The sequence below is a fragment of the Aquarana catesbeiana genome, linkage group LG06 (assembly GCF_042186555.1).
Source record: "Aquarana catesbeiana isolate 2022-GZ linkage group LG06, ASM4218655v1, whole genome shotgun sequence".
In the NCBI taxonomy this organism is placed as follows: domain Eukaryota; kingdom Metazoa; phylum Chordata; class Amphibia; order Anura; family Ranidae; genus Aquarana; species Aquarana catesbeiana.
In genome coordinates, this window is record NC_133329.1 from 313,038,377 (window position 1) to 313,053,078 (window position 14,702).

At 45.3% G+C, this 14,702-nt stretch overlaps 1 long non-coding RNA gene across 1 annotated transcript; it reads right to left on the reverse strand.

Annotated features, from left to right (window-relative positions):
* Positions 1 to 1,678: 1,678 nt before the first annotated feature.
* On the reverse strand, positions 1,679 to 14,148 carry LOC141147776 (uncharacterized). Its single transcript, XR_012245133.1, has 3 exons — positions 14,021 to 14,148; positions 10,762 to 10,835; positions 1,679 to 2,582 (listed from the first exon to the last, which is right to left on the reverse strand). It is a non-coding gene; the product is annotated as an uncharacterized lncRNA (long non-coding RNA).
* Between the last annotated feature and the right edge of the window lie 554 nt (positions 14,149 to 14,702).

Consider the following 14,702-nt stretch of genomic DNA (forward strand, 5'->3'; position numbering starts at 1 on the left):
CTCTCAGCACCTCTCAGCACCGTCCTCTCGCTCCTCTCTGGCTGGGTTCAGCTCCAGGGACTGTTGTGGCTTGGGCTCTTTCTCTTCTTTCTGAACCACCTCAGCCTCCTCACTCTCTTCTCTCCACACTCCTCTCACCCTTGCTCTCCCTTCTCCCTCAGCCCTTTGTTTCCCGGGGTCCAGGCTGTCCCTCCTCTTATTTTTGCAGGGCATACTGGGGCTGTAATTTTTGCTTTAATTTATTAAAATGGAGTCATAATCTTCCGGGACTACATGTTCCATGGTGCACTTGTCTGGCTCCTCATTGGTCCCTGGCTGCAGCCAACCAGGAGTCTTCTTGTCAGCTCCTTCCTCTACTGTAGTGCACAACTGAAAAATAAAAGGCCTGTATTAAGTTGCTAGGGGCAACCAGTCAGCTCTTTCCCCCACATTCCAGGCAGCCGGGTTCCAGCCAGAACTCTGGGAAACTTCCGCCCTGGCCTGATAGTGAACACCTGGGACACTCTCCCACCTCCCCATTGGCAGGCCGGCCTTGTTGTTGATTTCCCCCTGCCCAGCCTGCCCACCGAGCCAACCAGTGGTGGCTGGTGTTTTTTTCGTTTGGGAGGGGGGCAAACACCCTCCCCGGTCGGCGGCAACCCCCAACGGAAGGATGGAAGCGGGCGGGCAGCGTGTCCGGCGGGCGGAAGCTTTCTGCCTTCCTCCTCCTGTGGATCACGGTGGCTTCCCTACATCTCCCTCCTCCTCCTAGGTGTTCAATAGGATTGCCTGTCCTTTCAGCCAATTGGGTAACGTGTATCAGGCCCATGCTTTCTGATTGGGGGGGAGGTGGTTCAGTGTTGGAATAGCGAATATTCATTCGTTATTCTAACACACCTGGGTGGGCTCTGAGCGCAATGCTCTGCGTCTGGCTCCCACCCTATTTTGAAGCCTATAAGCGCCTCTGGCTCTAATCAGGTGCTTAAAAAAAAACAGCTGCTGCAATTCATGCGCCTGGCGTCCTGAAAGGGGTCAGATACATGAATAGGGGGTGGCAGTGGTGATGGGAAGGGGAGGCGACTCCAACCCAAATTGGCCGAGGCAGCGGGCGCACGCTCTGGCCAGGCTCCCATGACTGACACCTGCTCTTGCCAGTTGCCTCCTTGCACGGGACCTGGGCATCTTGGGGAGGCCAATAGGCAAGATGCATAGAGGGGGGAGGGACTGCAGGATGCTGTGCGTATGCTGCTGGTAATGCCTGAGCCAAGTCAGTAGACAGAGCACCAGCATATTTTTAAGGGGCACTCTTCTTCTGTTAAGGACAGGAGAAAAGATGGCGGCCCTGCTCGCATGCCCACAGAGAGGGGGTCTGCATGCCAGCTGTGACATGTGTGCCATGGGTTCGCCATCACTGCCATAGAGGCTGTAAATTACTGTAGTAGGCACTAATACTACAGTAAACTCCACTAGCTTCTGGGTTCCATGCGGCTGCCCTGCTCCATTGTGAACACAGGAGGGTGCTTACTTGGCATGGATGCCATTCAGAGAATACTTTGTAATTTCAAAATAAATGCAAATCATTCTCTGATTGGATGAGGTGAAAAAGGCGCCAGAGCGGTGACAATATCCATCTCATCCAATCATTGAGAAAATGCAAAGTGTTCTCTCAATGGTGCCTGTGCCTAGTGGGTGACCTTCTGTGTTCTGTAAGTGACAGGGCAGCCGCTCAGCACAGGATCCAAAAGCCAGCTGCAGTCATTGTAGTAGCCGGTGCCTACTAGTGACTTCCAGCTTCCACATGGATCCCACAGGTATGGCACATACAAACTTACAATGGTCCAAGCTGGACCAATGTAACGAACTAAAAAATGCCATACCCACACTTCAGCTGTAAAGTTGATCTGTAGCCAACTCAATAAGGTTGTATGTACAGTATATTGGTACAGTATGTGATATTCAAATATTGTTCAATGGGTTTATAACCTGTTTCCAAGGAGTTGTATTTGAAATCAATTGCAGTTTCCCCTACTAAAAACAACTGCAGGGGAGTGTTTGTGGCCACTGTGTGCAGAAGCTCCTGATAGGACAATACATACACCAGCACACCCCAATTTTTAGTAGTTGGGTATTTGTAGTTGGTGTACCTGTGTGAGTCCTTCCCTGGACCAATGTATGTACTACATATGTATGTACTACATATACTACTATAATAGTAGTATAATATTGATGAAAAGCACTCGCTCTGCGCCCCAAGCGCATCCTTTTTTTAAGACAATTAGAGCCTCGGGCTCTAATCATGTGGTTAGAAAAAAACCCCATTGAAATCCATGCGTCCGGCGCCCTGCAAGGAGATTAGGGGCCGGGCGCATGGATTAGGGGGCCCTGCGCCCCTAATGAGCGGCCGCCACTGGCTGAATAAGTGGTAAGTAGGTAGACACTTCTCATGTGGTCCTCACTTCCTTTTGTGGTAGTTACTACATTCAAACATATCTAAGTATCATTTTTTGCTTCCTTGGTTTTTGTTTTTGCTTGTGCTAACGGTCTTTGGCTGGCTTCTTCTTCCCTGTTTCTTGGCCAGACCACTGATGATGTCTATGGCAGATCTGTGTAGAAAAAACAAATGTTGAGTAGACTTTTGTGTATATACTGTATACAGTGTGTGTGTGTGTGTGTGTGTGTGTGTGTGTATACAGTGCCTTGAAAAAGTATTCATACCCCTTGAAATTTTCCACATTTTGTCATGTTACAACCAAAAATGTAAATGTATTTTGTTGAGATTTTATATGATAAACCAACACAAAGTAGCACGTAATTGAGAAGTAGAAGGAAAGTAATAAATAGTTTTCCAATTTTTTTTACAAATAAATATCTGAAAAGTGTGGCGTGCATTTGTTTTCAGTCCCCTTTACTCTGATACCCCTAACTAAAATCTAATGGAACCAATTGCCTTCAAAAGTCACCTAATTAGTAAATTGAGTACACCTGTGTGTAATTTAATCTCAGTATAAATATAGCTGTTCTGTGAAAAAAAATCCCAAGCTGGCACAACCGCAAACCTACCAAGACATGGCCATCCACCTAAACTGACAGGCTAGACAAGGAGAGCCTGGCCTGTGATTGTAACATGACAAAATGTGGAAATTTTTAAGGGGTAAGAATACTTTTTCAAGGCACTGTATATATATATATATATATATATATATATATATAACACCGATCATAACCTCTGTTCTCAGCTGCACAATGGGCTTAGAGAGGTGGGGCAGAGAAACAGGATACTGATCTATCCAATGAAGTGCTGTGCAGGGGGTCATGTCAATACAAGTCTTGGCCATTGGAGGAAAAGCAAGCTGTGCTGCCAGCACAGCTATAAAACTGACCACACTGGGAAGGATGTGCTTCTGTACCAAGTGTGGTCAGTTTGAAATTGATAAGCAGGGGGACTGACAGGATCACCAGGTATTTCTTTTGCATTTTAAATATAATTTTAAAATATTGACTTAATATCCAATATTAAGTAAAGTAAATATCCAAAATTTGGAGGGGAAATCCTTCAAGGGTGACATTTGGTTGAGGCTATAAAAACGAGTAATAATTAGGACTGTTGGGAGTTGTTAAAACGCAGTGTAAAATAGTATCTTGTAACAAACAGTGCTAAAATGCACTACCAATATTTTCTTTTTACCAAAATACCGCCATCTCTGACAACATTGTCTTAATATATTGAATGATTAATGGCAATTACAACTTTATACACAACTTAGCTTTCATAGTTATGCATTTACAGGTTTAATAACTTCTTATGTAGTAGCACAGTTTGGACACTAGATGGCTGTATAGCTATTCATTTTTTAGCAAGTCTAGGAGGTGTACAGTACACAAATCTGATAGATAGGTATGGTTGTCATTTTTATTTGTTTTTTTTATTAAACACAGAAAAATATTCACAAATGATTGTCTCTGCCAAATCAAGTGGTGTTGCCACCACTGGATTTGATTTACTAAAGAGGCTGTATACTAGCCAGGTGAATTTTAGCGAATAAGGTGAGGCTATGGTCATTTAGAAAACCTAATAACGGAAAATTGTATCAAATACTTCCCATAATTTTCCTTTCCTGACGCCAAACCATGGCAGCATACTAGTGATAGAGCTCCGCCTCTTGACCAGGACCAGTGAGTAGCATAAATGAAGACATGGATAGCCACCACCCCATTCTTTGTAACAAGCCACATACCAGAAAGCACATGGGTGTGCTCATATGCTGCCATGGTTTCGCGTCAGGAATGGAAAATTACGGTAAGTATTTGATACAATTTTCCATTTTCCTGACGCCAACATGGCAGCATACTAGTGATAAATAACTATCTGACAGGGTGGGTAATGATTGACAAACCAAATTTATTTTAAATCATAACAGAAGACTGGATAGTCCTCCTTCCGAAATCTACAGACGACAAAGCGCCTGGGTCGATTCTATAATGTCGTAAGAACATATTTCGTGAAGACCAAGATGCTGCACTACAGATAAGTTCCATAGATACATTCGAATGAGCCGCCCAGGACGCTGCCACCGCCCTGGTGGAGTGTGCAGTCACCACTGTAGGAAGATTGCCGCCCCTCGCTCTGTACGCTCTACGTATGAGTTTGACAATCCATCCTGCCAAGGTTCTTGCAGTGGCTTCCTTCCCCCGGTACCTCCCATACCTCCCATACCATACCTATCTGCAGTAACAGATAGGTATGTCTTTAACGTTCTGGAGACATCCAATTCATGCAAAATTCCTAAACTCTCTTCTGGGAAGTTGGGTAAGACCCAAATACCAGTTTGGTGGAAGGGTGTTGCCACCTTTGGAACGAAATGGTCGACTGGCCTTAGTTCAACCCGATCTGGAAAGAATCTTATATGCCTCTCTGAGGCTCCCAGGCTTGAAGCTTTGACACTCTCCTACCAGAGGTAATTGCTGTTAAGAAAACTGCCTTGTACGTTATGTCCCAAAGGGAACAATCCTCAATTGGAGCAAAGGGGTGGGCTAAAAGAAAGTCTAGTAGAACTGACAGATCCCATTGAGGAAAGACTCTTTTTCGGTGGACGAATTTTGATAACTGCTTTTAAGAATTGTTTGATTAGCGGTTCCTCAGCCCATTCTAGCTTTGTTATTGCCGAGATTGCAGATATTTGAACCCTTAATGAACTAAGGCTAAGGCCCATGTCTAGGCCGACTAAAGGAAGTGCAACACCGCCAATAGAGGTGGGGTTGCTGGATCGAGACCCCTCTTGGTTAGTAAGAGTGAATCTGTCCCAGATTTTGTTGTAGATTTTATTAGTAGTGGGTTTTCTGGCCCTCAGTAATGTGGCAATAACTCCAGAGGAGCAACCTAAGTTCTCCAGCCTCCCCCTCTCAATAGCCAAGCCCGAAGATCCAGCCTGCATATGTTCGGGTGCAGGAACTTGCCTTGTACTAGTAGGTGTGGAAATGCCGGCAGGGGGATTGGATGTTGTTTGCTGAGGTGTATCGCCAAAGGGAACCAGGGCCTTTGCGGCCAGAATGGGAGGATGGCTATGATTGTCACCTGCTCTCTCAGTAACCTCAGGAGGAACCTCATGATTAGAAATGTTGGAGGAAAGGAGTAAGCCAGGCTGTAATTCCAGGATGTGACTAGCGCATCCGTTCCTTCCGCCTGGGGATGCGGAAATCTGGAAAATAATCTCTGAAGCTTGCTGTTGCTGTGAGAAGCAAAGAGGGCGATTTGCAGTAGACCCCACTTGTGGACCAATTGAGCGAATACTCTGAGATGTAAGGCCCATTCCGTCTGATCCGGAATTTTCCGTGAAAGATGATCCGCCTGCGCATTCAACCTCCCAGGACTGCTCTTAAAGACTGTAGGTGTATTTCCTTCCAGGTCATTATGGCTTCTACTTCCATCATCAATGTGCTGCTGCGAGTTCCTCCCTGGTGTTGAATATAGGCCACTGTGGCCCTGTTGTCCATTTGTAGAGTAACTGGGCGATTCTTGATTCTGTGGCGTAGAGCCTGGAGACCCATAAATGCTGTTCGAATCTCCAGTACATTGGAGACCAATTCCCTGGCGGGGAAGCTCCACCTGCCCTGGACTGACTGACCCTCGCAATTCGCCCCTCAGCCTGTCTTGCTGGCATCAGTCGTAACATTGGTCCAACTTAAAGGACCCAAGGGACGTGACTTCTTTAGGGATTCTACTCTCAGCCATCACTGCAGGCTCTTCCTCATAAGGGCGGATACCGTTATCAGTTGTGTTAAGCTCTGCTTCCTCCACTGTGATAGGAAGCCTAGCTGAAACTGACGAAGATGCCAGTGGGTCCATGGAACCATTGGAATGCACGATGACATGGTGCCTAGAAGACTGAGGCACCGAGAGGCTGAAAGGCGAATGGAAGTTGCTGCTGATAAAATTCTCTTCCTGATCACCTTCACCTTCTCTGGCGGAATAGACACGGATGACTTCTTCCTGTCAAACAGTGCTCCCAGGTACACCAACTGTTGAGTTGGGATGAGATGGCTATTTTTTAAGTTGATGATCCACCCAAACTTCTGCAGAGTGTGGATGTTATTAATTCTTCTTGATCCCTTGCCAGTAGTAGGACATCGTCCAAGTAGTCGTGGACTCAAAGCCCCTGCACCCTGAGCGGGGCTAGCATGGCAATGAGGACCTTCGTGAAGGTTCTCGGGGACGTGCACAGACCAAAGGGAAGGCTTGTAAACTGTAAATGCCTCTGGCCGACTGCAAACCTTATGTACCTCTGGAAGGCTGGCAAGATTGTAATATGCAGGTACGCGTCTTGTAGATCCACGGAGAACATCCAGTCGCCTGGCTGTATGGTCTGAATGATGGTGTGAATGGACATTTTGAAATTTTCCAACAGAATAAAACTATTTAGACCCTTCAAGTCGATAACTGTGCGCCACCCTCCGTCCTTCTTGCGTACCATGAAAAGGGTGGAGTACTTTTCTGAGGAGGGAACCGGTATTACTGCTTTCTGCTTTTGGAGGGAATGAACTGCAGAAGGACAGTTGCTTTCTGCTGCATCTTTGGAATCTTGGTGGGTAGAAAGCGATCTGGAGGGGGTGTGCTAGGAAACCTCCAGGAATGGCCCTGTGAGACCGTGGATCTTACCCAGGCGTCTGTAGAGTTTTTTGCCCAGATGTTTGCAAAGTGCGCCAGTCTGGCCCCTACTGGAAGCATCTGGGACTGTGCACCGTCAAAAAAATTTACCAGGCTCCTGCGGGGCACTCGGCGTCTTCTGCTTGTGGGATCTAGGAAAGGATAATTGTGCCCCCCTCCAGCCGCCAGCCGGGGGCCAGGACTGCCGAGAGAATCTAGAGATTTTTTGGATCTGTAGGAATGAAACCTACTGGAAAAAGGCCAGACTTGCCCCTGCCATTCTCGAGATGGCCGACTCCATCTTGGAACCAAAGAGGAACTTGCCATCGTAAGGTATCTTACACCAAGACTGTTTAGAAGAAGGATCTGCTGACCATGGTTTTAGCCATAGGGCCCTCTTTGCTGTTACTGTATGCAACATAGCCCTGGCAGAGCACTTGACCATGTCTATTGATGCTTCCCCTATAGAATCAGCTGACACCTTGAGTTCATCCAGAGTTTGAACGATTTCTGCCCTTGGCGTTCCCTCTTTCACTGCCGACTCGATGTTCTGAATCCAAACTTTCAGGGCGCTGGCCACTGAGGTGAGGGTTACAGCTGGATGGCAGGCTGCCCCAGCTGCCTGATAGGCTTTTTTATTAATCTAATGCCGCGTACACACGGGCGGACTTTTCGACCGGACTGGTCCGACAGACTTTCCAATGGACTTTCGACGGACTTTTGACGGACTTCTGACGGACTTGTGAACAAACTTTTGCCTACACATGATCACACCAAAGTCCGACGGATTTGCACGTGATGACATACGACCGGACTAAAATAAGGAAGTTGATTGCCAGTAGCCAATAGCTGCCCTAGCGTGGGTTTTCGTCCATCGGACTAGCATACAGACGAGCGGATTTTTCGACCGGACTCGAGTCCATCGGAAAGATTTGAAGCATGTTTCAGATCTAAAGTCCGTTAGATTTGTGACTGGAAAAGTCCGCCGAAGGTCCGATGAAGCCCACACATGATCGGATTATCCGCCGGACTCAGTCCGTCGGACCAGTCCGGTCGAAAAGTCCGCTCGTGTGTACGCGGCATAAGTCTATTTTTCTGTCCATCAAATCCTTGAAAGAGGTTGAATCCTCCATAGGTAGAGTCACATTCTTTGCCAAGCGAACTACTGCCGCATCGACCATAGGTGGTGAGTCAAGTGATAAAAAAACGAAAGAAGGTTTTCACTCAACCGTATGCAGAAATTATATCCTCATATAATTTCTGCATACGGTTGAGTGAAAAGCTTCTTTCGTTTTTTTGCCACTCCTGCTTTAGGACGTCTTTGATTTCGTCCATGAATGTAAAATAGGTTTGATGTTTTTGTAAAAAAGGGTTATAGGATTTTGCCTTTTTTGGCACTTCCTCCTCTTCCCATGCGATCGCCTGTTTTATTGCCAGAATGAAGGGTTCCACCAGAGAAACTGAACCCAAGTTGTTCTGGAGCCTCCTCTAATGAGGAGGAGCTATCCTTCTCCACAGGCTGAACAGACTGCAAGGACATCCCACTGGGCATGGTAATACTGCTTGCTGAAGTCCCCGGTTGATCCTCCAATGGGAAACTTTGGGCGGGTGGCTGGGCTGATGTAAACTCAGATAAGGAATCTCGTACTACCTTCTTTAGTAATGATGAGACTTGCGCAGTGTCCTGCTCCCTGTCCCCTGCAAACTCCTCTAGACAGTCTTCGCACACCAATTTATTGGATAGGGGGACTGCGCCACAAGCCCAGCATGATTTCTTGCTGGGACGCCTGTATTGCTCTGGAGAAGAAGAGGCGCAACGTGCTCTTTTGGATTTTTCCCTTGACCGGGAGCGACGTCTGGAGCTATGCTCCTTTGAAGAACGCCTGTCCTCTCTTGTTCTTGAACTCCGAGAGTAAGTGTGAGCGTGCGGGGCTGAAACAGATCGAAGCAAACCGCATTAGAGGGCACTCTTTTAAGGTCACCTGAAAACTAGTGGTTCCCCTACCTTAAGTATTGAGGGTCTTGCATAAGTGGTGACTGACTCATGGTAGTAGAGAATAAGGGACGGCCAGCGGAAAAGGGAGATAGCTGAAAAGAGAAACAGAAGGATGGATATTGCCCGTAATCTTCTAACATGAAAGTCTGAAAACTACAACAAAGCAAACAGCTGAAACAAACCAAAGGAAAAGAAAGTACTCTTTTTTAAAAACAAAAATCTTTTCTACCAGCAGATGGCGTCACAGAAGCTTTCTGAGACTGGATCCAGGAACAAACTTCAAAGTCAGGAGGCTGTATATTGCCCGTCCCACAGCAGCCCACTGACACTTTTAAAGCGGGGGTCCACCTATCTATCGTTTTTTTTTTTTTTTGGAGTTCATTCACAAACTTTTCTTCTCATGATTATCTACTCACATGTTCTGTGTAATAAGTCTAAGTCTGCCTGTGTCCGATTTCGTTGTAAAGAATAACTTATAAAATTCACTGAAGGCGGTTTCCATCTTCATTGTGGGCATTTGAAGCCCACAAGCATGTATTTCCTGGATGCGGTGAATGCTGTGCTCCCAGCATTCACCGAGATGTTGTGATGACGCTGTTGCACAATGCATGCTGGGAAGCCTGAGACTAGCTCCCAGGGGACTGTGGGAGGTCTGAGAGAGGCTAGAAACACGCCTACTCCCATGGGAGGAAAACCAGGAAGTGCTAAGAAGATTAGAAAAAAAAAGGTAATTACGGCGATTTAAATTTTTTTACACAGCATGTCAGCATCTAGGCAAGGAAGAGAATGCATAGAGATAATGTTCAAAATTTGGGTGGAACCCCGCTTTAAGTGATCCTGTGACCCACCCCTAGGCTGCTCCTGTTGTTGTAGGCAAAACTAATCATTTCGCCCAGAACCAAAATGGCCCCTAGAGCCTCCGTCGGCCAGTGCACATGTGCCAACTGGGCGCAGCCCTCTGACATCATTGGGAGCGCCCTAGGCTGGTAAATACTGCGCTCAGCGGCCGCCCCACGCCTATAGGGAGACCCAGACCCCTACTGCACGGTGCGACCCGCTCCTCACTCACCCGGAACCTACCCAAAACCAGATAAGAAGGGAAAAGAGACAGAACTGAATAAAAACAGGTAAAGTCATAGCCTAACGGTCAAGGAAGCCCATAGGGAAGGAAATGACAGGCTGCCCCCCCCAAAGCTCCGGAATCAAGTCATGCTGAATGGCAGATTTCGTTCCTAAAGAGGAAACACTGCAGAGACCCATAAGCGCGATGTTAGCAGCCCGAGCACTGAGACTACGTACTGGGAGAGGCTTGAACGCAGCCAGTTACTGCTCAGCGGCAGGGTGGGGGATATAAAATTCCTTATTTCATCACTGGTGGTATGAGGAAAAAAAGAAGAATGGGGTGGCGGCTAACCATGCCTTCATTTATGCTATTCACTGGTCCTGAGGGAGTGGTCAAGAGGCGGAGCTCTATCACTATGAAAAGTGAAAAATGAAAAGTGAAAAAGCTAGTATCACTAGTATGCTGCAATGTTGGTGTCAGGAAAATGTGTTAGCAATAATCATTTTTGTGTTCTTCACACAATTATTTACTTTGCTAGGTGAAAAACTTCTATAAATACACAAAGGGTAAATTGGAACTTACATTTGGTTTTGTTTGCAACAGGAAATGGTTCTATAGTCTGTCAGGTTTTCATTTTTATCTGTGTCCGGGTGCCCCTGTTGGGAAGAGAAAAAAAAAGGTGTTATTACTGTCTTTACATGATAAAGTTCCTATTCTTTACCATGTTGTTAAACTTTTTTAAAACATTTTTTGCTGGAGTTGTGCCTAAATGTGAACCTGAGAGGGCTTCCATTTCTAGCCTCTCCTTCCGAAGATATCAGTTCCCTGGCTGTCATTTTGAATAATCGGCTTCACTCTTCACAATTTATTGAGTCTAAGACCAGGAACATACATGCATCTCAGGAATTCTGACCTTGCTCTGACTTTCCTGGCTGTATGCTTGTTTCAGGTCAGTAGCTTCTAACATACGGAGGCCAAAGACAGCCCGGTAACCAGCATTAATCACCTAACCTCCAGAAGATTTACCCCCCTTCATGACCAAGCCATTTTTGCAATACGGCACTGCGTTACTTGTACAGACAATTGTGCGGTGATACAACTCTATACCCAAATGAAATGCATGTATTTTTTTTCCCACAAATAGAGCTCTCTTTTGGTGGTATCAGCAATGCGTTTTTTATTTTTTGCGCTATAAACAAAAAAAGACCTACAATATAAAAAAGAAAATATGTATATATATTTTTTTTACTTTCTGCTTTAAAACATATCCAATAAAATAAAAAAAAATTGAATTCTTCTAAATTTAAGCAAATGTGGATTCTGCTACATATTTTTGGTTAAAAAAAAATCCCAGTAAGCGTATATTGATTGGTTTAATTTAATCCTGCTGGGCCTGGTTATTCCTTTTCCTATTCCTACATTGTTGATTGCTGTGCAATACTCGCAGAGAGAAACTTCTTTTGAATTTGCCTCTGATATTGCATAACCCTGTTGTGGCATGTAAGTGCCTATTTTATTTGATCTTTTCAATAACATTCAAGTAAAATAAAAAATGTACAGTTACAAAAAGAAGGTCAGCATTGGCAGCCTACATATCTTTCTTGACATAGGTTTGCACTAAAGGTTTGAATTGCATACATTTACCAGCCAAACATTTCACTAATATATATATATATATATATATATATATATACGGGGGCATGCCCAATTGGTATTGGCAGCGGCAAACCATGCACAGGACGACAGGAACAATCTAAGCAGGTTTATTCTGCTTGTTTATTCAGCAAGGCAACAACCAATCATATTTTCATTGCTGGAGAGCTTTGTACAGCAAGTCCATAGTATAAAATTGAATAAAAAAGTAGTGAGAGCCAATAACTAAACTCAGGTCAGTTACTGACTAAAAGGGTGCCCCTAACAAGTTCTCCAAAACAAGCCGGCCCGGCAATAGGTTTTCACAGCAGAAACAGAGCACATTATCTTCAGTGCACTCTCTAGCATCCCCTTTACGGACACCCGTCCACTGACTCTTCTAGCTGAAGGAGGCGGCCATCACTCGACAGGCCCCAAAGACACAGATCTGTACTCACAGTAGGCAGAATCATATCCTTCCTGGTGTCTCCCTTCCAGTCAGCTCTGCAGGACCTCTGGGTTCAGCTTGGTTCAGCTCCTCTCTCTCTCTCTGGTCCCCTGGGTCGACCACCCAGGGCCGCAGGGCCTCATCCGCGAAGGAGAGGGCAGCTGTCTCCTCCCTCCTGGACTCTGTTCCCCAGCTCAACCAACCCTGAGCACATGTACTCTGGCTTTATATACAGTATCCCAACATGTAATGCAGCACGTTTCTTTGAAAATGGCGAGGGCTGTAACAAAGTCTGTGCACTCACTTGTCAGGTCCCCTCCCACTGTCCAACTTGCCTCCCTATTGGACCAGCGAGGGACAATCAGAACAAGCTGAGCTGCACCTGAGTACAATGAGCAGGCCTAACCAATAGATCCTGATACCTGGTAGGCAGAGAGCACTCTAAGTTTTACCTGACCATCTTCCTGGTAAGCAGAAAGACTAAATACTATACTCTCTTCTAGCACCTACCTAGGAGGGTACTACACATATATAAAGGCTTGCGAACAGCTGAGGCTAATTGATATGGTCTGTTTACCAGTTAAGATGTGGATCTAGGAATGGAGTCTTTATCCCACCCAAAGCTCTACAAAGTCTGTAGGCTCCAGGACTCAGTACAGGATTTCAGGACTCAGAGCAAACCCTAGAGGCCCTCGTGAAGTGTGTGTGAGAAACCTAGGTGACCCATGTACACCACCCACAACCCACTGCAAATCTATATCTAAATTTGTATATATATTTATACATTTTGCAGCAGCAATTATCAGCTACACTACTCAGCTCAGCAGTATTAAACCCAAAAGCAAGCATTTATTGCAACTTTCTAATTCTTAGAAGTTATGGCTACTTCTGTTTTAGGCTTCCTTTCTTCTATTTGCTTCTGGGGATCTGTCCAGTAAGTTTGTTGCTTTTCAAAAGAACAAGCTCTCTTTCAGCTAGGGGGTTGATACAAGGTATTTAACACTGGCAGGGGTGCTTACAATGATTAGAAAGAAAAAAAACTGTTTGCTGTACCTGCTTATATAGTGTGAGCTGGAGTTTGGCTTCAATTTGTTTAGTGTATTTAAATCTGCTGATATATCTAACACTCTAGTCCCCCCAGGCTAACAATGCTGCTGTCCAAATGAGCTGTGCTCCTTCATGCAGAGTGGGGATGCTCTAATACAGGAGATGTGTTACTGGTCAGATCACCAGATGAATACAAAGGATAAAAGCCTAAAAAATGAAAATAATGCAACCACCACATCTAATAACTGGTAAGTTGCAATATAATACATTTTTAGTTTTGGGTTTAATACCGCTTTAACATGCAGCTTCTTAAAAACAACCCAAACATAGCAGCCAGATATTTTGTTTCCAATATACATAGAAGAATGAAGCATCCTTTGCAAATTCATAGCCCGAATTCTTTGAAAATCTCAGAAACAACAAACAGTGATGTACCTGCGTCCAGGGACTGTGGGTGTAGCTGAACAGTTCAGTACATCGCTGATGAGTCAGATTCTGGAATTTGGAAAGAATGCAGGTTTGCCTTTTGCTTTAGGCTTATGTCTCATCTAAAAGGATTTTTATATTTATTCTGAAAAGTGCAGCTGTATAATGACAATTCTGTGCACTGTAGAAATGCATCAGTATTAAAATCCAGCTCCATGTTTAAATAAAAAAGCAGCACTCAGCAGCAATACTCATCCTTTCTTTAACCTTTTTTCCCCACCAACTCACCTCAATCTGATACTGTCCTCTTCTGGCTTGAAAGAGAGTCATTCGACCAACTTCCTGTGAGCCCAGGGTGTCAAGAACCCAACCCCTTTGGGGTTGTGTAATGAGCAGAGATTACCAGATTAGCCACTAGGGACAGGGTAGATCATCTAGCACCATGACTAGCGAACTCATGTTTATGAACTTTTAGCCCCGGTGCATGAGGCTTTGGCATTTAAGGTGCGGGTGGAAAATGCAGGAACACTGCACAGCCCTGCTGCTGGCAGCCTGTCAAACACTATGGAAGGCTGAAAGCTACTTTGGCTCGACAGGGCTGGATGGTGCACTGAGCAGTACTTATGTTTAGTGCAGTATGCGCCCAGGGACCTAGGCCCTTACGCCCATGCTGCACTAAACATAAGTGCCACTACACCTAAACCTCAAAGCCCCCTCTACCAGGGCTAAACACACGATGTGTGTGAAGCCTAAGCTATCAACTATACAGGGAGGGCGTTGTCTTGAGTTGCATTAATGCAACTTACCTCAAAGCACATGTGTGTTATTACACAATTGTGAAAGGACCCCTTAGCAAACATTTAGCAGGCTTTAGGAGACATTTCAATATACTATAATCCTGAACTAACAACCTTGATAGACTGTTTAGCCCTGGTTCACACTCATGCGATTTCTGATGCATTCCAGAACA